Source organism: Arachis ipaensis, chromosome B6 (genome assembly GCF_059453495.1).
Source record: "Arachis ipaensis isolate K30076 ecotype BB chromosome B6, ASM5945349v1, whole genome shotgun sequence".
Lineage (NCBI taxonomy): Eukaryota > Viridiplantae > Streptophyta > Magnoliopsida > Fabales > Fabaceae > Arachis > Arachis ipaensis.
The window spans coordinates 65,703,391-65,723,853 of record NC_142441.1 but is presented as its reverse complement, the minus strand read 5'-3'; the positions used below and the strand labels follow the sequence as shown (position 1 = coordinate 65,723,853).

Below are 20,463 nucleotides of genomic sequence, written 5' to 3'. Positions count from 1 at the left end.
AAAAAAAAAGAAGAAGTGCAACACGAGGACTTCCCAGGAGGTCACCCATCCTAGTACTACTCTCGCCCAAGCACGCTTAACTACGGAGTTCTGATGGGATCCGTTGCATTAGTGCTGGTATGATCGCACCTATTATAATATGCGCACATAATTATCATATGCATGTCTTGCGACGTAGGGTAAGTCGAGCTGCGAATCCCTGCGGGGCCCGTGCGAGCTTGCCTAAAATCAGGTCATTGAGACTCGCTTTAGCTAAACTATTCAAGATAGCGCCGTTTAAAGAACGAGGGTAAGCACGACGTAAAAAAAAAAAAAAAAAAAAAAAAAAGAGGTGCAACACGAGGACTTCCCAGGAGGTCACCCATCCTAGTACTACTCTCGCCCAAGCACGCTTAACTGCGGAGTTCTGATGGGATCCGGTGAATTAGTGCTGGTATGATCGCACCTATTAAAATATGCGCACATAATTATCATATGCATGTCTCGCGACGTAGGGTAAGTCGAGTTGCAAATCCCTGCGGGGCCCGTGGGAGCTTGCCTAAAATCAGGTCATTGAGACTCGCTTTAACTAAACTGTGCAAGATAGCGCCGTTTAAAGAACGAGGGTAAGCACGACGTAAAAAAAAAAAAAAAAGAGGTGCAACACGAGGACTTCCCAGGAGGTCACCCATCCTAGTACTACTCTCGCCCAAGCACGCTTAACTTCGGAGTTCTGATGGGATCCGGTGCATTAGTGCTGGTATGATCGCAACTATTATAATATGCGCACATAATTATCATTTGCATGTCTTGCGACGTAGGGTAAGTCGAGCTGCGAATCCCTGCGGGGCCCGTGCGAGCTTGCCTAAAATGAGGTCATTGAGACTCGCTTTAGCTAAACTATTCAAGATAGCGCCGTTTAAAGAACGAGGGTAAGCACGACGTAAAAAAAAAAAAAAAAAAAAAGAAAAAAAAAAAAAAAAGGTGCAACACGAGGACTTCCCAGGAGGTCACCCATCGTAGTACTACTCTCGCCTAAAAACGCATAACTGCAGAGTTCTGATGGGATCCGGTGCATTAGTGCTGGTATGATCGCACCTATTAAAATGCACGCACATATTTATCATAAGCATGTCTCGCGACGTAGGGTAAGTCGAGCTACGAATCCCTACGGGGCCTGTGCGAGCATGCCTAAAATCAGGTCATTGAGACTCGCTTTAGCTAAACTATTCAAGATAGCGTCGTTTAAAGAACGAGGGTAAGCACAACGTAAAAAAAAAAGAGGTGCAACACGAGGACTTCCCAGGAGGTCACCCATCCTAGTACTACTTTCGCCCAAGCACGTTTAACTGCGGAGTTCTGATGGGATCCGGTGCATTAGTGCTGGTATGATCGCACCTATTAAAATATGCGCACATAATTATCATAAGCATGTCTCGCGACGTAGGGTAAGTCGAGCGGCGAATCCCTGCAGGGCCCGTGCGAGCATGCCTAAAATCAGGTCATTGAGGCTCGCTTTTGCTAAACTATTCAAGATATTTAAAGAACGAGGGTAAGCACGACGTAAGAAAAAAAAAGGTGCAACACGAGTACTTCCCAGGAGGTCACACATCCTAGTACTACTCTCTCCCAAGCACGCTTAACTGCGGAGTTCTGATGGGATCCGATGCGTTAGTGCTGGAATGATCGCACCTATTAAAATACGCCCACTCAATTATCATAAGCATGTCTCGTGACGTAGGGTAAGTCGAGCTGCGAATCCCTGCGGGGCCCGTGCGAGCTTGCCTAAAATCAGGTCATTGAGACTCGCCTTAGCTAAACTATTCAAGATAGCGTCGTTTATAGAACGAGGGTAAGTACGACGTAAAATAAAAAAAAAAGAGGTGCAACATGAGGACTTCCCAGGAGGTCACCCATCCTAGTACTACTCTCGCCCAAGCACGCTTAACTGCGGAGTTCTGATGGGATCTGTTGCATTAGTGCTGGTATGATCGCACTTTTTAAAATACGCGCACACAATTATCATAAGCATGTCTCGCGACGTAGGGTAAGTCGAGCTGCGAATCCCTGCGGGGCCCGTGCGAGCTTGCCTAAAATCAGGACATTAAGGCACGCTTTAGCTAAACTATTCAAGATAGCGTCATTTAAAGAACGAGGGTAAGCACGAAGTAAAAAAAAAAAAAAGAGGTGCAACACGAGGACTTCCCAGGAGGTCCCCCATCCTAGTATTACTCTCACCCAAGCACGCTTAACTGCGGAGTTCTTATGGGATCCGGTGCATTAGTGCTGGTATGATCGCACATATTAAAATATGCGCACATAATTATCATAAGCATGTCTCGCGACGTAGGGTAAGTCGAGCTGCAAATCCCTGCAGGGCCCGTGCGAGCTTGCCTAAAATCAGGTCATTGAGGCTCGCTTTAGCTAAACTATTCAGGATATTTAAAGAACGATGGTAAGCACGACGTAGAAAAAAAAAGAGGTGCAACACGAGTACTTCCCAGGAGGTCACACATCCTAGTACTACTCTCGCCCAAGCACGCTTAACTGCGGAGTTCTGATGGGATCCGGTGCATTAGTGCTGGTATGATCGCACCTATTAAAATACTCCCACTCAATTATCATAAGCATGTCTCGCGACGTAGGGTAAGTGGAGCTGCGAATCCCTGCGGGTCCCGTGCGATCTTGCCTAAAATCAGGTCATTGAGGCTCGCCTTAGCTAAACTATTCAAGATAGCGTCGTTTAAAGAACGAGGGTAAGCACGACGTAAAATAAAAAAAAAAAGAGGTGCAACACGAGGACTTCCCAGGAGGTCACCCATCCTAGTACTACTCTCGCGCAAGCAAGCTTAACTGCGGAGTTCTGATGGGATCCGGTGCATTAGTGCTGGTATGATCGCACCTATTAAAATATGCGCACATAATTATCATAAGTATGTCTCGTGACGTAGGGTAAGTCGAGCTGCGAATCCCTGCAGGGCCCGTGCGAGCTTGCCTAAAATCAGGTCGTTGAGGCTCGCTTTAGCTAAACTATTCAAGATATTTAAAGAACGAGGGTAAGCACTACGTAAAAAAAAAAAGAGGTGCAACACGAGGACTTCCCAGGAGGTCACCCATCGTAGTACTACTCTCGCCTAAGCACGCATAACTGCAGAGTTCTGATGGGATCCGGTGCATTAGTGCTGGTATGATCGCACCTATTAAAATGCACGCACATATTTATCATAAGCATGTCTCGCGACGTAGGGTAAGTCGAGCTACGAATCCCTACGGGGCCTGTGCGAGCATGCCTAAAATCAGGTCATTGAGGCTCGCCTTAGCTAAACTATTCAAGATAGCGTCGTTTAAAGAACGAGGGTAAGCACGACGTAAAAAAAAAGGAGATGCAACACGAGGACTTCCCAGGAGGTCACCCATCCTAGTAATACTCTCGCTCAAGCACGCTTAACTGCGGAGTTCTGATGCGATCCGGTGCATTAGTGCTGGTATGATCGCACCTATTAAAATATGCGCACATAATTATCATAAGCATGTCTCGCGACGTAGGATAAGTCGAGCTGCGAATCCCTGCAGGGCCCGTGCGAGCTTGCCTAAAATCAGGACATTGAGGCTCGCTTTAGCTAAACTATTCAAGATATTTAAAGAACGAGGGTAAGCACGACGTAAAAAAAAAAAGAGGTGCAACACGAGTACTTCCCAGGAGGTCACACATCCTAGTACTACTCTCGCCAAAGCATGCTTAACTGCGGAGTTCTGATGGGATCTGGTGCATTAGTGCTGGAATGATCGCACCTATTAAAATACGCCCACTCAATTATCATAAGCATGTCTCGCGACGTAGGGTAAGTCGAGCTGCGAATCCCTGCGGCGCCCGTGCGAGCTTGCCTAAAATCAGGTCATTGAGGCTCGCTATAGCTAAACTATTCAAGATAGCGTCGTTTAAAGAACGAGGGTAAGCACGACGTAAAATAAAAAAAAAAGAGGTGCAACACGAGGACTTCCCAGGAGGTCACCCATCCTAGTACTACTCTCGCCCAAGCACGCTTAACTGCGGAGTTCTGATGGGATCTTTTGCATTAGTGCTGGTATGATCACACTTTTTAAAATACGCGCACACAATTATCATAAGCATGTCTCGCGACGTAGGGTAAGTCGAGCTGCGAATCCTTACGGGGCCCGTGCGAGCTTGCCTAAAATCAGGTCATTGAGACTCGCTTTAGCTAAACTATTCAAGATAGCGTCGTTTAAAGAACGAGGGTAAGCACAACGTAAAAAAAAAAGAGGTGCAACACGAGGACTTCCTAGGAGGTCACACATCCTGGTACTACTCTCGCCCAAGCACGCTTAACTGCGGAGTTCTGATGGGATCCGGTGCATTAGTGCTGGAATGATCGCACCTATTAAAATATGCCCACTCAATTATCATAAGCATGTCTCGCGATGTAGGGTAAGTCGAGCTGCGAATCCCTGAGGGGCCCGTGCGAGGTTGCCTAAAATCAGGTCATTGAGGCTCGCTTTAGCTAAACTATTCAAGATAGCGTCGTTTAAAGAACGAGGGTAAGCACGACGTAAAATAAAAAAAAAAAAGAGGTGCAACACGAGGACTTCCCAGGAGGTCACCCATCCTAATACTACTCTCACCTAAGCACGCTTAACTGCAGAGTTCTGATGGGATCCGGTGCATTAGTGCTGGTATGATCGCACCTATTAAAATACACGCACATAATTATCATAGGCATGTCTCGCGACGTAGGGTAAGTCGAGCTGCGAATCCCTACGGGGCCTGTGCGAGCATGCCTAAAATCAGGTCATTGAGACTCGCTTTAGCTAAACTATTCAAGATAGCGTCGTTTAAAGAACGAGGGTAAGCACAACGTAAAAAAAAAAAGAGGTGCAACACGAGGACTTCCCAGGAGGTCACACATCCTAGTACTACTCTCGCCCAAGCACGCTTAACTGCGGAGTTCTGATGGGATCCGGTGCATTAGTGCTGGAATGATAGCACCTATTAAAATATGCGCACATAATTATCATAAGCATGTCTCGCGACGTAGGGTAAGTCGAGCTACGAATCCCTGCGGGGCCCGTGCGAGCATGCCTAAAATCAGGTCATTGAGGCTCGCTTTAGCTAAACTATTCAAGATAGCGTCGTTTAAAGAACGAGGGTAAGCACAACGTAAAAAAAAAAAAGAGGTGCAACACGAGGACTTCCCAGGAGGTCACACATCCTAGTACTACTCTCGCCAAAGCACGCTTAACTGCGGAGTTCTGATGGGATCTGGTGCATTAGTGCTGGAATGATCGCACCTATTAAAATACGCCCACTCAATTATCATAAGCATGTCTCGCGACGTAGGGTAAGTCGAGCTGCGAATCCCTGCGGCGCCCGTGCGAGCTTGCCTAAAATCAGGTCATTGAGGCTCGCTATAGCTAAACTATTCAAGATAGCGTCGTTTAAAGAACGAGGGTAAGCACGACGTAAAATAAAAAAAAAAGAGGTGCAACACGAGGACTTCCCAAGAGGTCACCCATCCTAGTACTACTCTCGCCCAAGCACGCTTAACTGCGGAGTTCTGATGGGATCTTTTGCATTAGTGCTGGTATGATCACACTTTTTAAAATACGCGCACACAATTATCATAAGCATGTCTCGCGACGTAGGGTAAGTCGAGCTGCAAATCCTTACGGGGCCCGTGCGAGCTTGCCTAAAATCAGGTCATTGAGACTCGCTTTACCTAAACTATTCAAGATAGCGTCGTTTAAAGAACGAGGGTAAGCACAACGTAAAAAAAAAAGAGGTGCAACACAAGGACTTCCTAGGAGGTCACACATCCTGGTACTACTCTCGCCCAAGCACCCTTAACTGAGGAGTTCTGATGGGATCCGGTGCATTAGTGCTGGAATGATCGCACCTATTAAAATACGCCCACTCAATTATCATAAGCATGTCTCGCGATGTAGGGTAAGTCGAGCTGCGAATCCCTGAGGGGCCCATGCGAGCTTGCCTAAAATCAGGTCATTGAGGCTCGCTTTAGCTAAACTATTCAAGATAGCGTCGTTTAAAGAACGAGGGTAAGCACGACGTAAAATAAAAAAAAAAAGAGGTGCAACACGAGGACTTCCCAGGAGGTCACCCATCCTAATACTACTCTCACCTAAGCACGCTTAACTGCAGTGTTCTGATGGGATCCGGTGCATTAGTGCTGGTATGATCGCACCTATTAAAATACACGCACATAATTATCATAAGCATGTCTCGCGACGTAGGGTAAGTCGAGCTGCGAATCCCTACGGGGCCTGTGCGAGCATGCCTAAAATCAGGTCATTGAGACTCGCTTTAGCTAAACTATTCAAGATAGCGTCGTTTAAAGAACGAGGGTAAGCACAACGTAAAAAAAAAAAGAGGTGCAACACGAGGACTTCCCAGGAGGTCACACATCCTAGTACTACTCTCGCCAAAGCACGCTTAACTGCGGAGTTCTGATGGGATCTGGTGCATTAGTGCTGGAATGATCGCACCTATTAAAATACGCCCACTCAATTATCATAAGCATGTCTCGCGACGTAGGGTAAGTCGAGCTGCGAATCCCTGCGGCGCCCGTGCGAGCTTGCCTAAAATCAGGTCATTGAGGCTCGCTATAGCTAAACTATTCAAGATAGCGTCGTTTAAAGAACGAGGGTAAGCACGACGTAAAATAAAAAAAAAAGAGGTGCAACACGAGGACTTCCCAAGAGGTCACCCATCCTAGTACTACTCTCGCCCAAGCACGCTTAACTGCGGAGTTCTGATGGGATCTTTTGCATTAGTGCTGGTATGATCACACTTTTTAAAATATGCGCACATAATTATCATAAGCATGTCTCGCGACGTAGGGTAAGTCGAGCTACGAATCCCTGCGGGGCCCGTGCGAGCATGCCTAAAATCAGGTCATTGAGGCTCGCTTTAGCTAAACTATTCAAGATAGCGTCGTTTAAAGAACGAGGGTAAGCACAACGTAAAAAAAAAAAGAGGTGCAACACGAGGACTTCCCAGGAGGTCACACATCCTAGTACTACTCTCGCCAAAGCACGCTTAACTGCGGAGTTCTGATGGGATCTGGTGCATTAGTGCTGGAATGATCGCATCTATTAAAATACGCCCACTCAATTATCATAAGCATGTCTCGCGACGTAGGGTAAGTCGAGCTGCGAATCCCTGCGGCGCCCGTGCGAGCTTGCCTAAAATCAGGTCATTGAGGCTCGCTATAGCTAAACTATTCAAGATAGCGTCGTTTAAAGAACGAGGGTAAGCACGACGTAAAATAAAAAAAAAGAGGTGCAACACGAGGACTTCCCAAGAGGTCACCCATCCTAGTACTACTCTCGCCCAAGCACGCTTAACTGCGGAGTTCTGATGGGATCTTTTGCATTAGTGCTGGTATGATCACACTTTTTAAAATACGCGCACACAATTATCATAAGCATGTCTCGCGACGTAGGGTAAGTCGAGCTGCAAATCCTTACGGGGCCCGTGCGAGCTTGCCTAAAATCAGGTCATTGAGACTCGCTTTAGCTAAACTATTCAAGATAGCGTCGTTTAAAGAACGAGGGTAAGCACAACGTAAAAAAAAAAGAGGTGCAACACGAGGACTTCCTAGGAGGTCACACATCCTGGTACTACTCTCGCCCAAGCACCCTTAACTGCGGAGTTCTGATGGGATCCGGTGCATTAGTGCTGGAATGATCGCACCTATTAAAATACGCCCACTCAATTATCATAAGCATGTCTCGCGATGTAGGGTAAGTCGAGCTGCGAATCCTTGAGGGGCCCGTGCGAGCTTGCCTAAAATCAGGTCATTGAGGCTCGCTTTAGCTAAACTATTCAAGATAGCGTCGTTTAAAGAACGAGGGTAAGCACGACGTAAAATAAAAAAAAAAAGAGGTGCAACACGAGGACTTCCCAGGAGGTCCCCCATCCTAATACTACTCTCACCTAAGCACGCTTAACTGCAGAGTTCTGATGGGATCCGGTGCATTAGTGCTGGTATGATCGCACCTATTAAAATACACGCACATAATTATCATAAGCATGTCTCGCGACGTAGGGTAAGTCGAGCTGCGAATCCCTACGGGGCCTGTGCGAGCATGCCTAAAATCAGGTCATTGAGACTCGCTTTAGCTAAACTATTCAAGATAGCGTCGTTTAAAGAACGAGGGTAAGCACAACGTAAAAAAAAAAAGAGGTGCAACACGAGGACTTCCCAGGAGGTCACACATCCTAGTACTACTCTCGCCAAAGCACGCTTAACTGCGGAGTTCTGATGGGATCTGGTGCATTAGTGCTGGAATGATCGCACCTATTAAAATACACCCACTCAATTATCATAAGCATGTCTCGCGACGTAGGGTAAGTCGAGCTGCGAATCCCTGCGGCGCCCGTGCGAGCTTGCCTAAAATCAGGTCATTGAGGCTCGCTATAGCTAAACTATTCAAGATAGCGTCGTTTAAAGAACGAGGGTAAGCACGACGTAAAATAAAAAAAAAAGAGGTGCAACACGAGGACTTCCCAAGAGGTCACCCATCCTAGTACTACTCTCGCCCAAGCACGCTTAACTGCGGAGTTCTGATGGGATCTTTTGCATTAGTGCTGGTATGATCACACTTTTTAAAATACGCGCACACAATTATCATAAGCATGTCTCGCGACGTAGGGTAAGTCGAGCTGCAAATCCTTACGGGGCCCGTGCGAGCTTGCCTAAAATCAGGTCATTGAGACTCGCTTTAGCTAAACTATTCAAGATAGCGTCGTTTAAAGAACGAGGGTAAGCACAACATAAAAAAAAAAGAGGTGCAACACGAGGACTTCCTAGGAGGTCACACATCCTGGTACTACTCTCGCCCAAGCACCCTTAACTGCGGAGTTCTGATGGGATCCGGTGCATTAGTGCTGGAATGATCGCACCTATTAAAATACGCCCACTCAATTATCATAAGCATGTCTCGCGATGTAGGGTAAGTCGAGCTGCGAATCCCTGAGGGGCCCGTGCGAGCTTGCCTAAAATCAGGTCATTGAGGCTCGCTTTAGCTAAACTATTCAAGATAGCGTCGTTTAAAGAACGAGAGTAAGCACGACGTAAAATAAAAAAAAAAAAGAGGTGCAACACGAGGACTTCCCAGGAGGTCACCCATCCTAATACTACTCTCACCTAAGCACGCTTAACTGCAGAGTTCTGATGGGATCCGGTGCATTAGTGCTGGTATGATCGCACCTATTAAAATACACGCACATAATTATCATAAGCATGTCTCGCGACGTAGGGTAAGTCGAGCTGCGAATCCCTACGGGGCCTGTGCGAGCATGCCTAAAATCAGGTCATTGAGACTCGCTTTAGCTAAACTATTCAAGATAGCGTCGTTTAAAGAACGAGGGTAAGCACAACGTAAAAAAAAAAAGAGGTGCAACACGAGGACTTCCCAGGAGGTCACACATCCTAGTACTACTCTCGCCCAAGCACGCTTAACTGCGGAGTTCTGATGGGATCCGATGCATTAGTGCTGGAATGATCGCACCTATTAAAATACGCCCACTCAATTATCATAAGCATGTCTCGTGACGTAGGGTAAGTTGAGCTGCGAATCCCTGCGGGGCCCGTGCGAGCTTGCCTAAAATCAAGTCATTGAGACTCGCCTTAGCTAAACTATTCAAGATAGCGTCGTTTAAAGAACGAGGGTAAGTACGACGTAAAATAAAAAAAAAAGAGGTGCAACACGAGGACTTCCCAGGAGGTTACCCATCCTAGTACTACTCTCGCCCAAGCACGCTTAACTGCGGAGTTCTGATGGGATCTGTTGCATTAGTGCTGGTATGATCGCACTTTTTAAAATACGCGCACATAGTTATCATAAGCATGTCTCACGACGTAGGGTAAGTCGAGCTGCGAATCCCTGCGGGGACCGTGCGAGCTTGCCTAAAATCAGGACATTAAGGCTCGCTTTAGCTAAACTATTCAAGATAGCGTCATTTAAAGAACGAGGGTAAGCACGACGTAAAAAAAAAAAGAGGTGCAACACGAGGACTTCCCAGGAGGTCACCCATCCTAGTACTACTCTCACCCAAGCACGCTTAACTGCGGAGTTCTGATGGGATCCGGTGCATTAGTGCTGGTATGATCGCACCTATTAAAATATGCGCACATAATTATCATAAGCATGTCTCGCGACGTAGGGTAAGTCGAGCTGCTCCCTGCAGGGCCCGTGCGAGCTTGCCTAAAATCAGGTCATTGAGGCTCGCTTTAGCTAAACTATTCAGGATATTTAAAGAACGAAGGTAAGCACGACGTAAAAAAAAAAAAAAAGAGGTGCAACACGAGTACTTCCCAGGAGGTCACACATCCTAGTACTACTCTCGCCCAAGCACGCTTAACTGCGGAGTTCTGATGGGATCCGGTGCATTAGTGCTGGTATGATCGCACCTATTAAAATACGCCCACTCAATTATCATAAGCATGTATCGCGACGTAGGGTAAGTTGAGCTACGAATCCTTGCGGGGACCGTGCGAGCTTGCCTAATATCAGGTCATTGAGGCTCGCCTTAGCTAAACTATTCAAGATAGCGTCGTTTAAAGAACGAGGGTAAGCACGACGTAAAATAAAAAAAAAAAGAGGTGCAACACGAGGACTTCCCATGAGGTCACCCATCCTAGTACTACTCTCGCCCAAGCAAGCTTAACTGCGGAATTCTGATGGGATCCGGTGCATTAGTGCTGGTATGGTCGCACCTATTAAAATATGCGCACATAATTATCATAAGTATGTCTCGTGACGTAGGGTAAGTCGAGCTGCGAATCCCTGCAGGGCCCGTGCGAGCTTGCCTAAAATTAGGTCATTGAGGCTCGCTTTAGTTAAAATATTCAAGATAGCGTCGTTTAAAGAACGAGGGTAAGCACGACGTAAAAAAAAAGAGGTGCAACACGAGGACTTCCCAGGAGGTCACCCATCCTAGTACTACTCTCGCCCAAGCACGCTTAACTGCGGAGTTCTGATGGGATCCGGTGCATTAGTGCTGGAATGATCGCACCTATTAAAATACGCCCACTCAATTATCATAAGCATGTCTCACGACGTAGGGTAAGTCGAGCTGCGAATCCCTGCGGCGCCCATGCGAGCTTGCCTAAAATCGGGTCATTGAGGCTCGCTTTAGCTAAACTATTCAAGATATTTAAAGAACGAGGGTAAGCACGACGTAAAAAAAAAAAAGAGGTGCAACACGAGGATTTCCAAGGAGGTCACCCATCCTAGTACTACTCTCACCCAAGCACGCTTAACTGCGGAGTTCTGATGGGATCCGGTGCATTAGTGCTGGTATGATCGCACCTATTAAAATATGCGCACATAATTATCATAAGCATGTCTCGCGACGTAGGGTAAGTCGAGCTGCAAATCCCTGCAGGGCCCGTGCGAGCTTGCCTAAAATCAGGTCATTGAGGCTCGCTTTAGCTAAACTATTCAGGATATTTAAAGAACGAAGGTAAGCACGACGTAAAAAAAAAAAAAGAGGTGCAACACGAGTACTTCCCAGGAGGTCACACATCCTAGTACTACTCTCGCCCAAGCACGCTTAACTGCGGAGTTCTGATGGGATCCGGTGCATTAGTGCTGGTATGATCGCACCTATTAAAATACGCCCACTCAATTATCATAAGCATGTATCGCGACGTAGGGTAAGTTGAGCTACGAATCCTTGCGGGGACCGTGCGAGCTTGCCTAATATCAGGTCATTGAGGCTCGCCTTAGCTAAACTATTCAAGATAGCGTCGTTTAAAGAACGAGGGTAAGCACGACGTAAAATAAAAAAAAAAGAGGTGCAACACGAGGACTTCCCAGGAGGTCACCCATCCTAGTACTACTCTCGCCCAAGCAAGCTTAACTGCGGAATTCTGATGGGATCCGGTGCATTAGTGCTGGTATGATCGCACCTATTAAAATATGCGCACATAATTATCATAAGTATGTCTCGTGACGTAGGGTAAGTCGAGCTGCGAATCCCTGCAGGGCCCGTGCGAGCTTGCCTAAAATTAGGTCATTGAGGCTCGCTTTAGTTAAAATATTCAAGATAGCGTCGTTTAAAGAACGAGGGTAAGCACGACGTAAAAAAAAAGAGGTGCAACACGAGGACTTCCCAGGAGGTCACCCATCCTAGTACTACTCTCGCCCAAGCACGCTTAACTGCGGAGTTCTGATGGGATCCGGTGCATTAGTGCTGGAATGATCGCACCTATTAAAATACGCCCACTCAATTATCATAAGCATGTCTCACGACGTAGGGTAAGTCGAGCTGCGAATCCCTGCGGCGCCCGTGCGAGCTTGCCTAAAATCGGGTAATTGAGGCTCGCTTTAGCTAAACTATTCAAGATATTTAAAGAACGAGGGTAAGCACGACGTAAAAAAAAAAAAAGAGGTGCAACACGAGTACTTCCCAGGAGGTCACACATCCTTGTACTACTCTCGCCCAAGCACGCTTAACTGCGGAGTTCAGATGGGATCCGGTGCATTAGCGCTGGAATGATCGCACCTATTAAAATACGCCCACTCAATTACCATAAGCATGTCTCACGACGTAGGGTAAGTCGAGCTGCGAATCCCTGCGGCGCCCGTGCAAGCTTGCCTAAAATCAGGTCATTGAGGCTCGCTTTAGCCAAACTATTCAAGATAGCGTCGTTTATAGAACGAGGGTAAGCACGACGTAAAATAAAAAAAAAGAGGTGCAGCACGAGGACTTCCCAGGAGGTCACCCATCCAAGTACTACTCTCGCCTAAGCACGCTTAACTGCAAAGTTCTGATGGGATCCGGTGCATTAGTGCTGGTATGATCGCACCTATTAAAATACACGTACATAATTATCATAAGCATGTCTCGCGACGTAGGGTAAGTCGAGCTGCGAATCCCTACGGGGCCTGTGTGAGCATGCCTAAAATCAGGTCATTGAGACTCGCTTTAGCTAAACTATTCAAGATAGCGTCGTTTAAAGAACGAGGGTAAGCACAACGTAAAAAAAAAGAGGTGCAACACGAGGACTTCCTAGGAGGTCACACATCCTGGTACTACTCTCGCCCAAGCACGCTTAACTGCGGAGTTCTGATGGGATCCGGTGCATTAGTGCTGGAATGATCGCACCTATTAAAATACGCCCACTCAATTATCATAAGCATGTCTCGCGATGTAGGGTAAGTCGAGCTGCGAATCCCTGCGGGGCCCGTGCGAGCTTGCCTAAAATCAGGTCATTGAGGCTCGCTTTAGCTAAAGTATTCAAGATAGCGTCGTTTAAAGAACGAGGGTAAGCACAACGTAAAAAAAAAAAGAGGTGCAACACGAGGACTTCTCAGGAGGTCACCCATCCTAATACTACTCTCGCCTAAGCACGCTTAACTGCAGAGTTCTGATGGGATCCGGTGCATTAGTGCTGGTATGATCGCACCTATTAAAATACACGCACATAATTATCATAAGCATGTCTCGCGACGTAGGGTAAGTCGAGCTGCGAATCTCTACGGGGCCTGTGCGAGCATGCCTAAAATCAGGTCATTGAGACTCGCTTTAGCTAAACTATTCAAGATAGCGTCGTTTAAAGAACGAGGGTAAGCACAACGTAAAAAAAAAAAGAGGTGCAACACGAGGACTTCCCAGGAGGTCACACATCCTGGTACTACTCTCGCCCAAAACCGCTTAACTGCGGAGTTCTGATGGGATCCGGTGCATTAGTGCTGGAATGATCGCACCTATTAAAATATGCCCACTCAATTATCATAAGCATGTCTCGCGATGTAGGGTAAGTCGAGCTGCGAATCCCTGCGGGGCCTGCGCGAGCTTGCCTAAAATCAGGTCATTGAGGCTCGCCTTAGCTAAACTATTCAAGATAGCGTCGTTTAAAGAACGAGGGTAAGCACGACGTAAAATAAAAAAAAAGTGGTGCAACACGAGGACTTCCCAGGAGGTCTCCCATCCTAGTACTACTCTCACCCAAGCACGCTTAACTGTGGAGTTCTGATGGGATCCGGTGCATTAGTGCTGGTATGATCGCACCTATTAAAATATGCGCACATAATTATCATAAGCATGTGTCGCGACGTAGGATAAGTCGAGTTGCGAATCCCTCCAGGGCCCGTGCGAGCTTGCCTAAAATCAGGTCATTGAGGCTCGCTTTAGCTAAACTATTCAAGATATTTAAAGAACGAGGGTAAGCACGACGTAAAAAAAAAAAAGAGGTGCAACACGAGTACTTCCCAGGAGGTCACACATCCTAGTACTACTCTCGCCCAAGCACGCTTAACTGCGTAGTTCTGATGGGATCCGGTGCATTAGTGCTGGAATGATCGCACCTATTAAAATACGCCCGCTCAATTATCATAAGCATGTCTCGCGACGTAGGGTAAGTCGAGCTGCGAATCCCTGCGGCGCCCGTGCGAGCTTGCCTAAAATCAGGTCATTGAGGCTCGCTTTAGCTAAACTATTCAAGATAGCGTCGTTTAAAGAACGAGGGTAAGCACGACGTAAAATAAAAAAAAAAGAGGTGCAACACGAGGACTTCCCAGGAGGTCACCCATCCTAATACTACTCTCGCCTAAGCACGCTTAACTGCAGAGTTCTGATGGGATCCGGTGCATTAGTGCTGGTATGATCGCACCTATTAAAATACACGCACATAATTATCATAAGCATGTCTCGCGACGTAGGGTAAGTCGAGCTGCGAATCTCTACGGGGCCTGTGCGAGCATGCCTAAAATCAGGTCATTGAGACTCGCTTTAGCTAAACTATTCAAGATAGCGTCGTTTAAAGAACGAGGGTAAGCACAACGTAAAAAAAAAAAGAGGTGCAACACGAGGACTTCCCAGGAGGTCACACATCCTGGTACTACTCTCGCCCAAAACCGCTTAACTGCGGAGTTCTGATGGGATCCGGTGCATTAGTGCTGGAATGATCGCACCTATTAAAATATGCCCACTCAATTATCATAAGCATGTCTCGCGATGTAGGGTAAGTCGAGCTGCGAATCCCTGCGGGGCCTGCGCGAGCTTGCCTAAAATCAGGTCATTGAGGCTCGCTTTAGCTAAACTATTCAAGATAGCGACGTTTAAAGAACGAGGGTAAGCACGCCGTAAAATAAAAAAAAAGAGGTGCAGCACGAGGACTTCCCAGGAGGTCACCCATCCTAGTACTACTCTCGCCTAAGCACGCTTAAATGCAGAGTTCTGATGGGATCCGGTGCATTAGTGCTGGTATGATCGCACCTATTAAAATACACGTACATAATTATCATAAGCATGTCTCGCGACGTAGGGTAAGTCGAGCTGCGAATCCCTACGGGGCCTGTGCGAGCATGCCTAAAATCAGGTCATTGAGACTCGCTTTAGCTAAACTATTCAAGATAGCGTCGTTTAAAGAACGAGGGTAAGCACAACGTAAAAAAAAAAGAGGTGCAACACGAGGACTTCCCAGGAGGTCACACATCCTAGTACTACTCTGGCCCAAGCACGCTTAACTGCGGAGTTCTGATGGGATCCGGTGCATTAGTGCTGGAATGATCGCACCTATTAAAATATGCCCACTCAATTATCATAAGCATGTCTCGCGATGTACGGTAAGTCGAGCTGCGAATCCCTGCGGGGCCCGTGCGAGCTTGTCTAAAATCAGGTCATTGATGCTCGCCTTAGCTAAACTATTGAAGATAGCGTCGTTTAAAGAACGAGGGTAAGCACGACGTAAAATAAAAAAAAAAGAGGTGCAACACGAGGACTTCCCAGGAGGTCACCCATCCTAGTACTACTCTCGCCCAATCACGCTTAACTGCGGAGTTCTGATGGGATCCGGTGCATTAGTGCTGGTATAATCGCACCTATTAAAATAGGCTCACATAATTATCATACGCATGTCTCGCGACGTAGGGTAAGTCGAGCTACGAATCCCTACGGGGCCTGTGCGAGCATGCCTAAAATCAGGTCATTGAGATTCGCTTTAGCTAAACTATTCAAGATAGCGTCGTTTAAAGAAAGAGGGTAAGCACAACGTAAAAAAAAAAGAGGTGCAACACGAGGACTTCGCAGGAGGTCACACATCCTAGTACTACTCTCGCCCAAGCACGCTTAACTGCGGAGTTCTGATGGGATCCGGTGCATTAGTGCTGGAATGATCGCACCTATTAAAATACGCCCACTCAATTATCATAAGCATGTCTCGCGATGTAGGGTAAGTCGAGCTGCGAATCCCTGCGGGGCCCGTGCGAGCTTGCCTAAAATCAGGTCATTGAGGCTCGCCTTAGCTAAACTATTCAAGATAGCGTCGTTTAAAGAACGAGGGTAAGCACGACGTAAATGCAACACGAGGACTTCCTAGGAGGTCACCCATCCTAGTACTACTCTCGCCCAAGCAAGCTTAACTGCGGAGTTCTGTTGGGATCCGGTGCATTAGTGCTGGTATGATCGCACCTATTAAAATACGCGCACATAATTATTATACGCATGTCTCGCGACGTAGGGTAAGTCGAGCTACGAATCCCTACGGGGCCTGTGCGAGCATGCCTAAAATCAGGTCATTGAGACTCGCATTAGCTAAACTATTCAAGATAGCGTCGTTTAAAGAACGAGGGTAAGCACAACGTAAAAAAAAAAGAGGTGTAACACGAGGACTTCCCAGGAGGTCACCCATCCTAGTACTACTTTCGCCCAAGCACGCTTAACTGCGGAGTTCTGATGGGATCCGGTGCATTAGTGCTGGTATGATCGCACCTATTAAAATATGCGCACATAATTATCATAAGCATGTCTCGCGACGTAGGGTAAGTCGAGCTGCGAAACCCTGTGGGGCCCGTGCGAGCTTGCCTAAAATCAGGTCATTGAGGCTCGCCTTAGCTAAACTATTCAAGATAGCGTCGTTTAAAGAACGAGGTTAAGTACGACGTAAAATAAAAAAAAAAGGAGGTGCAACACGAGGACTTCCCAAGAGGTCACCCATCTTAGTACTACTCTGGCCCAAGCACGCTTAACTGCGGAGTTCTGATGGGATCCGTTGCATTAGTGCTGGTATGATCGCACTGTTTAAAATACGCCCACTCAATTATCATAAGCATGTCTCGCGACGTAGGGTAAGTTGAGCTGCGAATCCCTGCGGGGCCCGTGCGAGCTTGCCTAAAATCAGGTCATTGAGGCTCGCCTTAGCTAAACTATTCAAGATAGCGTCGTTTAAAGAACGAGGGTAAGCACGACGTAAAATAAAAATAAAGAGGTGCAACACGAGGACTTCCCAGGAGGTCACCCATCCTAGTACTACTCTCGCTCAAGCAAGCTTAACTGCGGAGTTCTGATGGGATCCGGTGCATTAGTGCTGGTATGATCGCACCTATTAAAATACGCCCACTCAATTATCATAAGCATGTCTCGCGACGTAGGGTAAGTCGAGCTACGAATCCCTGCGGGGCCCGTGCGAGCTTGCCTAAAATCAGGTCATTGAGGCTCGCCTTAGCTAAACTATTCAAGATAGCGTCGTTTAAAGAACGAGGGTAAGCACGACATAAAATAAAAATAAAGAGGTGCAACACGAGGACTTCCCAGGAGGTCACCCATCCTAGTACTACTCTCGCTCAAGCAAGCTTAACTGCGGAGTTCTGATGGGATCCGGTGCATTAGTGCTGGTATGATCGCACCTATTAAAATACGCGCACATAATTATCATACGCATGTCTCGCGACGTAGGGTAAGTCGAGCTACGAATCCCTACGGGGCCTGTGCGAGTATGCCTAAAATCAGGTCATTGAGACTCGCTTTAGCTAAACTATTCAAGATAGCGTCGTTTAAAGAACGAGGGTAAGCACAACGTAAAAAAAAAAAGAGGTGCAACACGAGGACTTCCCAGGAGGTCACCCATCCTAGTACTACTTTCGCCCAAGCATGCTTAACTGCGGAGTTCTGATGGGATCCGGTGCATTAGTGCTGGTATGATCGCACTTATTAAAATATGCGCACATAATTATCATAAGCATGTCTCGCTACGTAGGGTAAGTCGAGCTGCGAAACCCTGTGGGGCCCGTGCGAGCTTGCCTAAAATCAGGTCATTGAGGCTCGCCTTAGCTAAACTATTCAAGATAGCGTCGTTTAAAGAACGAGGTTAAGTACGACGTAAAATAAAAAAAAAAGGAGGTGCAACACGAGGACTTCCCAGGAGGTCACCCATCTTAGTACTACTCTGGCCCAAGCACGCTTAACTGCGGAGTTCTGATGGGATCCGTTGCATTAGTGCTGGTATGATCGCACTGTTTAAAATACGCCCACTCAATTATCATAAGCATGTCTCGCGACGTAGGGTAAGTTGAGCTGCGAATCCCTGCGGGGCCCGTGCGAGCTTGCCTAAAATCAGGTCATTGAGGCTCGCCTTAGCTAAACTATTCAAGATAGCGTCGTTTAAAGAACGAGGGTAAGCACGACGTAAAATAAAAATAAAGAGGTGCAACACGAGGACTTCCCAGGAGGTCACCCATCCTAGTACTACTCTCGCTCAAGCAAGCTTAACTGCGGAGTTCTGATGGGATCCGGTGCATTAGTGCTGGTATGATCGCACCTATTAAAATACGCCCACTCAATTATCATAAGCATGTCTCGCGACGTAGGGTAAGTCGAGCTACGAATCCCTGCGGGGCCCGTGCGAGCTTGCCTAAAATCAGGTCATTGAGGCTCGCCTTAGCTAAACTATTCAAGATAGCGTCGTTTAAAGAACGAGGGTAAGCACGACGTAAAATAAAAATAAAGAGGTGCAACACGAGGACTTCCCAGGAGGTCACCCATCCTAGTACTACTCTCGCTCAAGCAAGCTTAACTGCGGAGTTCTGATGGGATCCGGTGCATTAGTGCTGGTATGATCGCACCTATTAAAATACGCGCACATAATTATCATACGCATGTCTCGCGACGTAGGGTAAGTCGAGCTACGAATCCCTACGGGGCCTGTGCGAGTATGCCTAAAATCAGGTCATTGAGACTCGCTTTAGCTAAACTATTCAAGATAGCGTCGTTTAAAGAACGAGGGTAAGCACAACGTAAAAAAAAAAAGAGGTGCAACACGAGGACTTCCCAGGAGGTCACCCATCCTAGTACTACTTTCGCCCAAGCATGCTTAACTGCGGAGTTCTGATGGGATCCGGTGCATTAGTGCTGGTATGATCGCACTTATTAAAATATGCGCACATAATTATCATAAGCATGTCTCGCGACGTAGGGTAAGTCGAGCTGCGAAACCCTGTGGGGCCCGTGCGAGCTTGCCTAAAATCAGGTCATTGAGGCTCGCCTTAGCTAAACTATTCAAGATAGCGTCGTTTAAAGAACGAGGTTAAGTACGACGTAAAATAAAAAAAAAAGGAGGTGCAACACGAGGACTTCCCAGGAGGTCACCCATCTTAGTACTACTCTGGCCCAAGCACGCTTAACTGCGGAGTTCTGATGGGATCCGTTGCATTAGTGCTGGTATGATCGCACTGTTTAAAATACGCGCACACAATTATCATAAGCATGTCTCGCGACGAAGGGTAAGTCGAGCTGCGAATCCCTGCGGGGCCCGTGCGAGCTTGCCTAAAATCAGGACATTGAGGCTCGCTTTAGCTAAACCATTCAAGATAGCGTCGTTTAAAGAACGAGGGTAAGCACGACGTAAAAAAAAAAAAAAGAGGTGCAACACGAGGACTTCCCAAGAGGTCACCCATCCTAGTACTACTCTCACCCAAGCACGCTTAACTGCAGAGTTTTGATGGGATACGGTGCATTAGTGCTGGTATGATCGCACCTATTAAAATATGCGCACATAATTATCATAAGCATGTCTCGCGACGTAGGGTAAGTCGAGCTGCAAATCCCTGCAGGGCCTGTGCGAGCTTGCCTAAAATCAGGTCATTGAGGCTCGCTTTAGCTAAACTATTAAGGATATTTAAAGAACGAAGGTAAGCACGACGTAAAAAAAAAAGAGGTGCAACACGAGTACTTCCCAGGAGGTCACACATCCTAGTACTACTTTCGCCCAAGCACGCTTAACTGCGGAGTTCTGATGGGATCTGGTGCATTAGTGCTGGAATGATCGCACCTATTAAAATACGCCCACTCAATTATCATAAGCATGTCTCGCGACGTAGGGTAAGTTGAGCTGCGAATCCCTGCGGGGCCCGTGCGAGCTTGCCTAAAATCAGGGCATTGAGGCTTGCCTTAGCTAAACTATTCAAGATAGCGTCGTTTAAAGAACGAGGGTAAGCACGACGTAAAATAAAAATAAAGAGGTGCAACACGAGGACTTCCCAGGAGGTCACCCATCCTAGTACTACTCTCGCCCAAGCAAGCTTAACTGCGAAGTTCTGATGGGATCCGGTGCATTAGTGCTGGTATGATCGCACCTATTAAAATACGCGCACATAATTATCATACGCATGTCTCGCGACGTAGGGTAAGTCGAGCTGCGAATCCCTACGGGGCCTGTGCGA

The 20,463-nt window shown here is 47.1% G+C and overlaps 35 non-coding genes and 33 pseudogenes across 35 annotated transcripts; all 68 read right to left on the bottom strand.

The window, feature by feature from the left end:
- Positions 1 to 12: 12 nt before the first annotated feature.
- On the bottom strand, positions 13 to 131 carry LOC148557163 (5S ribosomal RNA). Its single transcript, XR_015890313.1, has one exon. It is a non-coding gene; the product is annotated as a 5S ribosomal RNA (ribosomal RNA).
- A 197-nt stretch (positions 132 to 328) lies between these two features.
- LOC148557162 (5S ribosomal RNA) lies at positions 329 to 447 on the bottom strand. Its single transcript, XR_015888941.1, has one exon. It is a non-coding gene; the product is annotated as a 5S ribosomal RNA (ribosomal RNA).
- Positions 448 to 634: 187 nt separating this feature from the next.
- On the bottom strand, positions 635 to 753 carry LOC148557161 (5S ribosomal RNA). Its single transcript, XR_015888889.1, has one exon. It is a non-coding gene; the product is annotated as a 5S ribosomal RNA (ribosomal RNA).
- A 207-nt stretch (positions 754 to 960) lies between these two features.
- Positions 961 to 1,079, bottom strand: LOC148557160 (5S ribosomal RNA; annotated as a pseudogene).
- Positions 1,080 to 1,260: 181 nt separating this feature from the next.
- Positions 1,261 to 1,379, bottom strand: LOC148557159 (5S ribosomal RNA). Its single transcript, XR_015890422.1, has one exon. It is a non-coding gene; the product is annotated as a 5S ribosomal RNA (ribosomal RNA).
- A 175-nt stretch (positions 1,380 to 1,554) lies between these two features.
- LOC148557158 (5S ribosomal RNA) lies at positions 1,555 to 1,673 on the bottom strand (annotated as a pseudogene).
- Positions 1,674 to 1,859: 186 nt separating this feature from the next.
- LOC148557157 (5S ribosomal RNA) lies at positions 1,860 to 1,978 on the bottom strand (annotated as a pseudogene).
- Positions 1,979 to 2,163: 185 nt separating this feature from the next.
- LOC148557156 (5S ribosomal RNA) lies at positions 2,164 to 2,282 on the bottom strand (annotated as a pseudogene).
- Positions 2,283 to 2,458: 176 nt separating this feature from the next.
- LOC148557155 (5S ribosomal RNA) lies at positions 2,459 to 2,577 on the bottom strand. The gene has a single exon (XR_015890743.1). It is a non-coding gene; the product is annotated as a 5S ribosomal RNA (ribosomal RNA).
- A 187-nt stretch (positions 2,578 to 2,764) lies between these two features.
- LOC148557154 (5S ribosomal RNA) lies at positions 2,765 to 2,883 on the bottom strand. Its single transcript, XR_015891314.1, has one exon. It is a non-coding gene; the product is annotated as a 5S ribosomal RNA (ribosomal RNA).
- A 176-nt stretch (positions 2,884 to 3,059) lies between these two features.
- On the bottom strand, positions 3,060 to 3,178 carry LOC148557153 (5S ribosomal RNA). The gene has a single exon (XR_015891728.1). It is a non-coding gene; the product is annotated as a 5S ribosomal RNA (ribosomal RNA).
- Positions 3,179 to 3,359: 181 nt separating this feature from the next.
- Positions 3,360 to 3,478, bottom strand: LOC148557152 (5S ribosomal RNA; annotated as a pseudogene).
- Positions 3,479 to 3,654: 176 nt separating this feature from the next.
- Positions 3,655 to 3,773, bottom strand: LOC148557151 (5S ribosomal RNA; annotated as a pseudogene).
- A 186-nt stretch (positions 3,774 to 3,959) lies between these two features.
- Positions 3,960 to 4,078, bottom strand: LOC148557150 (5S ribosomal RNA; annotated as a pseudogene).
- A 181-nt stretch (positions 4,079 to 4,259) lies between these two features.
- LOC148557149 (5S ribosomal RNA) lies at positions 4,260 to 4,378 on the bottom strand. The gene has a single exon (XR_015891737.1). It is a non-coding gene; the product is annotated as a 5S ribosomal RNA (ribosomal RNA).
- Positions 4,379 to 4,566: 188 nt separating this feature from the next.
- LOC148557148 (5S ribosomal RNA) lies at positions 4,567 to 4,685 on the bottom strand. The gene has a single exon (XR_015891772.1). It is a non-coding gene; the product is annotated as a 5S ribosomal RNA (ribosomal RNA).
- A 182-nt stretch (positions 4,686 to 4,867) lies between these two features.
- On the bottom strand, positions 4,868 to 4,986 carry LOC148557147 (5S ribosomal RNA). The gene has a single exon (XR_015891755.1). It is a non-coding gene; the product is annotated as a 5S ribosomal RNA (ribosomal RNA).
- Positions 4,987 to 5,169: 183 nt separating this feature from the next.
- On the bottom strand, positions 5,170 to 5,288 carry LOC148557146 (5S ribosomal RNA; annotated as a pseudogene).
- A 186-nt stretch (positions 5,289 to 5,474) lies between these two features.
- LOC148557145 (5S ribosomal RNA) lies at positions 5,475 to 5,593 on the bottom strand (annotated as a pseudogene).
- Positions 5,594 to 5,774: 181 nt separating this feature from the next.
- On the bottom strand, positions 5,775 to 5,893 carry LOC148557144 (5S ribosomal RNA; annotated as a pseudogene).
- Positions 5,894 to 6,080: 187 nt separating this feature from the next.
- LOC148557143 (5S ribosomal RNA) lies at positions 6,081 to 6,199 on the bottom strand (annotated as a pseudogene).
- Positions 6,200 to 6,381: 182 nt separating this feature from the next.
- On the bottom strand, positions 6,382 to 6,500 carry LOC148557142 (5S ribosomal RNA; annotated as a pseudogene).
- Positions 6,501 to 6,686: 186 nt separating this feature from the next.
- Positions 6,687 to 6,805, bottom strand: LOC148557141 (5S ribosomal RNA; annotated as a pseudogene).
- A 182-nt stretch (positions 6,806 to 6,987) lies between these two features.
- On the bottom strand, positions 6,988 to 7,106 carry LOC148557140 (5S ribosomal RNA; annotated as a pseudogene).
- Positions 7,107 to 7,291: 185 nt separating this feature from the next.
- Positions 7,292 to 7,410, bottom strand: LOC148557139 (5S ribosomal RNA; annotated as a pseudogene).
- A 181-nt stretch (positions 7,411 to 7,591) lies between these two features.
- Positions 7,592 to 7,710, bottom strand: LOC148557138 (5S ribosomal RNA; annotated as a pseudogene).
- A 187-nt stretch (positions 7,711 to 7,897) lies between these two features.
- On the bottom strand, positions 7,898 to 8,016 carry LOC148557137 (5S ribosomal RNA; annotated as a pseudogene).
- Positions 8,017 to 8,198: 182 nt separating this feature from the next.
- LOC148557136 (5S ribosomal RNA) lies at positions 8,199 to 8,317 on the bottom strand (annotated as a pseudogene).
- Positions 8,318 to 8,503: 186 nt separating this feature from the next.
- On the bottom strand, positions 8,504 to 8,622 carry LOC148557135 (5S ribosomal RNA; annotated as a pseudogene).
- A 181-nt stretch (positions 8,623 to 8,803) lies between these two features.
- On the bottom strand, positions 8,804 to 8,922 carry LOC148557134 (5S ribosomal RNA; annotated as a pseudogene).
- Positions 8,923 to 9,110: 188 nt separating this feature from the next.
- LOC148557133 (5S ribosomal RNA) lies at positions 9,111 to 9,229 on the bottom strand. Its single transcript, XR_015891771.1, has one exon. It is a non-coding gene; the product is annotated as a 5S ribosomal RNA (ribosomal RNA).
- A 182-nt stretch (positions 9,230 to 9,411) lies between these two features.
- Positions 9,412 to 9,530, bottom strand: LOC148557132 (5S ribosomal RNA). Its single transcript, XR_015891696.1, has one exon. It is a non-coding gene; the product is annotated as a 5S ribosomal RNA (ribosomal RNA).
- Positions 9,531 to 9,716: 186 nt separating this feature from the next.
- LOC148557131 (5S ribosomal RNA) lies at positions 9,717 to 9,835 on the bottom strand. The gene has a single exon (XR_015891680.1). It is a non-coding gene; the product is annotated as a 5S ribosomal RNA (ribosomal RNA).
- Positions 9,836 to 10,017: 182 nt separating this feature from the next.
- Positions 10,018 to 10,136, bottom strand: LOC148557130 (5S ribosomal RNA). Its single transcript, XR_015889663.1, has one exon. It is a non-coding gene; the product is annotated as a 5S ribosomal RNA (ribosomal RNA).
- Positions 10,137 to 10,313: 177 nt separating this feature from the next.
- LOC148557129 (5S ribosomal RNA) lies at positions 10,314 to 10,432 on the bottom strand. Its single transcript, XR_015890742.1, has one exon. It is a non-coding gene; the product is annotated as a 5S ribosomal RNA (ribosomal RNA).
- A 187-nt stretch (positions 10,433 to 10,619) lies between these two features.
- On the bottom strand, positions 10,620 to 10,738 carry LOC148557128 (5S ribosomal RNA). The gene has a single exon (XR_015890693.1). It is a non-coding gene; the product is annotated as a 5S ribosomal RNA (ribosomal RNA).
- Positions 10,739 to 10,918: 180 nt separating this feature from the next.
- On the bottom strand, positions 10,919 to 11,037 carry LOC148557127 (5S ribosomal RNA). The gene has a single exon (XR_015889433.1). It is a non-coding gene; the product is annotated as a 5S ribosomal RNA (ribosomal RNA).
- A 177-nt stretch (positions 11,038 to 11,214) lies between these two features.
- LOC148557126 (5S ribosomal RNA) lies at positions 11,215 to 11,333 on the bottom strand. Its single transcript, XR_015890636.1, has one exon. It is a non-coding gene; the product is annotated as a 5S ribosomal RNA (ribosomal RNA).
- Positions 11,334 to 11,511: 178 nt separating this feature from the next.
- On the bottom strand, positions 11,512 to 11,630 carry LOC148557125 (5S ribosomal RNA). The gene has a single exon (XR_015890740.1). It is a non-coding gene; the product is annotated as a 5S ribosomal RNA (ribosomal RNA).
- Positions 11,631 to 11,816: 186 nt separating this feature from the next.
- On the bottom strand, positions 11,817 to 11,935 carry LOC148557124 (5S ribosomal RNA). Its single transcript, XR_015890913.1, has one exon. It is a non-coding gene; the product is annotated as a 5S ribosomal RNA (ribosomal RNA).
- A 180-nt stretch (positions 11,936 to 12,115) lies between these two features.
- LOC148557123 (5S ribosomal RNA) lies at positions 12,116 to 12,234 on the bottom strand. Its single transcript, XR_015889432.1, has one exon. It is a non-coding gene; the product is annotated as a 5S ribosomal RNA (ribosomal RNA).
- A 178-nt stretch (positions 12,235 to 12,412) lies between these two features.
- LOC148557122 (5S ribosomal RNA) lies at positions 12,413 to 12,531 on the bottom strand (annotated as a pseudogene).
- A 185-nt stretch (positions 12,532 to 12,716) lies between these two features.
- Positions 12,717 to 12,835, bottom strand: LOC148557121 (5S ribosomal RNA; annotated as a pseudogene).
- A 180-nt stretch (positions 12,836 to 13,015) lies between these two features.
- On the bottom strand, positions 13,016 to 13,134 carry LOC148557120 (5S ribosomal RNA). Its single transcript, XR_015891736.1, has one exon. It is a non-coding gene; the product is annotated as a 5S ribosomal RNA (ribosomal RNA).
- A 182-nt stretch (positions 13,135 to 13,316) lies between these two features.
- LOC148557119 (5S ribosomal RNA) lies at positions 13,317 to 13,435 on the bottom strand. The gene has a single exon (XR_015891410.1). It is a non-coding gene; the product is annotated as a 5S ribosomal RNA (ribosomal RNA).
- A 182-nt stretch (positions 13,436 to 13,617) lies between these two features.
- LOC148557118 (5S ribosomal RNA) lies at positions 13,618 to 13,736 on the bottom strand (annotated as a pseudogene).
- A 185-nt stretch (positions 13,737 to 13,921) lies between these two features.
- On the bottom strand, positions 13,922 to 14,040 carry LOC148557117 (5S ribosomal RNA). The gene has a single exon (XR_015891507.1). It is a non-coding gene; the product is annotated as a 5S ribosomal RNA (ribosomal RNA).
- Positions 14,041 to 14,217: 177 nt separating this feature from the next.
- LOC148557116 (5S ribosomal RNA) lies at positions 14,218 to 14,336 on the bottom strand (annotated as a pseudogene).
- A 186-nt stretch (positions 14,337 to 14,522) lies between these two features.
- Positions 14,523 to 14,641, bottom strand: LOC148557115 (5S ribosomal RNA). The gene has a single exon (XR_015891298.1). It is a non-coding gene; the product is annotated as a 5S ribosomal RNA (ribosomal RNA).
- A 182-nt stretch (positions 14,642 to 14,823) lies between these two features.
- Positions 14,824 to 14,942, bottom strand: LOC148557114 (5S ribosomal RNA; annotated as a pseudogene).
- A 185-nt stretch (positions 14,943 to 15,127) lies between these two features.
- On the bottom strand, positions 15,128 to 15,246 carry LOC148557113 (5S ribosomal RNA; annotated as a pseudogene).
- Positions 15,247 to 15,427: 181 nt separating this feature from the next.
- Positions 15,428 to 15,546, bottom strand: LOC148557112 (5S ribosomal RNA; annotated as a pseudogene).
- Positions 15,547 to 15,732: 186 nt separating this feature from the next.
- On the bottom strand, positions 15,733 to 15,851 carry LOC148557111 (5S ribosomal RNA). Its single transcript, XR_015890457.1, has one exon. It is a non-coding gene; the product is annotated as a 5S ribosomal RNA (ribosomal RNA).
- A 181-nt stretch (positions 15,852 to 16,032) lies between these two features.
- On the bottom strand, positions 16,033 to 16,151 carry LOC148557110 (5S ribosomal RNA). Its single transcript, XR_015891504.1, has one exon. It is a non-coding gene; the product is annotated as a 5S ribosomal RNA (ribosomal RNA).
- Positions 16,152 to 16,321: 170 nt separating this feature from the next.
- LOC148557109 (5S ribosomal RNA) lies at positions 16,322 to 16,440 on the bottom strand (annotated as a pseudogene).
- Positions 16,441 to 16,621: 181 nt separating this feature from the next.
- Positions 16,622 to 16,740, bottom strand: LOC148557108 (5S ribosomal RNA). Its single transcript, XR_015891194.1, has one exon. It is a non-coding gene; the product is annotated as a 5S ribosomal RNA (ribosomal RNA).
- A 187-nt stretch (positions 16,741 to 16,927) lies between these two features.
- Positions 16,928 to 17,046, bottom strand: LOC148557107 (5S ribosomal RNA; annotated as a pseudogene).
- A 185-nt stretch (positions 17,047 to 17,231) lies between these two features.
- LOC148557106 (5S ribosomal RNA) lies at positions 17,232 to 17,350 on the bottom strand. The gene has a single exon (XR_015891124.1). It is a non-coding gene; the product is annotated as a 5S ribosomal RNA (ribosomal RNA).
- A 185-nt stretch (positions 17,351 to 17,535) lies between these two features.
- LOC148557105 (5S ribosomal RNA) lies at positions 17,536 to 17,654 on the bottom strand. The gene has a single exon (XR_015891123.1). It is a non-coding gene; the product is annotated as a 5S ribosomal RNA (ribosomal RNA).
- Positions 17,655 to 17,836: 182 nt separating this feature from the next.
- LOC148557104 (5S ribosomal RNA) lies at positions 17,837 to 17,955 on the bottom strand. The gene has a single exon (XR_015891514.1). It is a non-coding gene; the product is annotated as a 5S ribosomal RNA (ribosomal RNA).
- A 187-nt stretch (positions 17,956 to 18,142) lies between these two features.
- LOC148557103 (5S ribosomal RNA) lies at positions 18,143 to 18,261 on the bottom strand (annotated as a pseudogene).
- A 185-nt stretch (positions 18,262 to 18,446) lies between these two features.
- LOC148557102 (5S ribosomal RNA) lies at positions 18,447 to 18,565 on the bottom strand. The gene has a single exon (XR_015891122.1). It is a non-coding gene; the product is annotated as a 5S ribosomal RNA (ribosomal RNA).
- Positions 18,566 to 18,750: 185 nt separating this feature from the next.
- On the bottom strand, positions 18,751 to 18,869 carry LOC148557101 (5S ribosomal RNA). Its single transcript, XR_015891121.1, has one exon. It is a non-coding gene; the product is annotated as a 5S ribosomal RNA (ribosomal RNA).
- Positions 18,870 to 19,051: 182 nt separating this feature from the next.
- LOC148557100 (5S ribosomal RNA) lies at positions 19,052 to 19,170 on the bottom strand. The gene has a single exon (XR_015891513.1). It is a non-coding gene; the product is annotated as a 5S ribosomal RNA (ribosomal RNA).
- Positions 19,171 to 19,357: 187 nt separating this feature from the next.
- LOC148557099 (5S ribosomal RNA) lies at positions 19,358 to 19,476 on the bottom strand (annotated as a pseudogene).
- Positions 19,477 to 19,661: 185 nt separating this feature from the next.
- LOC148557098 (5S ribosomal RNA) lies at positions 19,662 to 19,780 on the bottom strand (annotated as a pseudogene).
- A 175-nt stretch (positions 19,781 to 19,955) lies between these two features.
- On the bottom strand, positions 19,956 to 20,074 carry LOC148557097 (5S ribosomal RNA; annotated as a pseudogene).
- Positions 20,075 to 20,259: 185 nt separating this feature from the next.
- LOC148557096 (5S ribosomal RNA) lies at positions 20,260 to 20,378 on the bottom strand. The gene has a single exon (XR_015890832.1). It is a non-coding gene; the product is annotated as a 5S ribosomal RNA (ribosomal RNA).
- Positions 20,379 to 20,463: the final 85 nt, after the last annotated feature.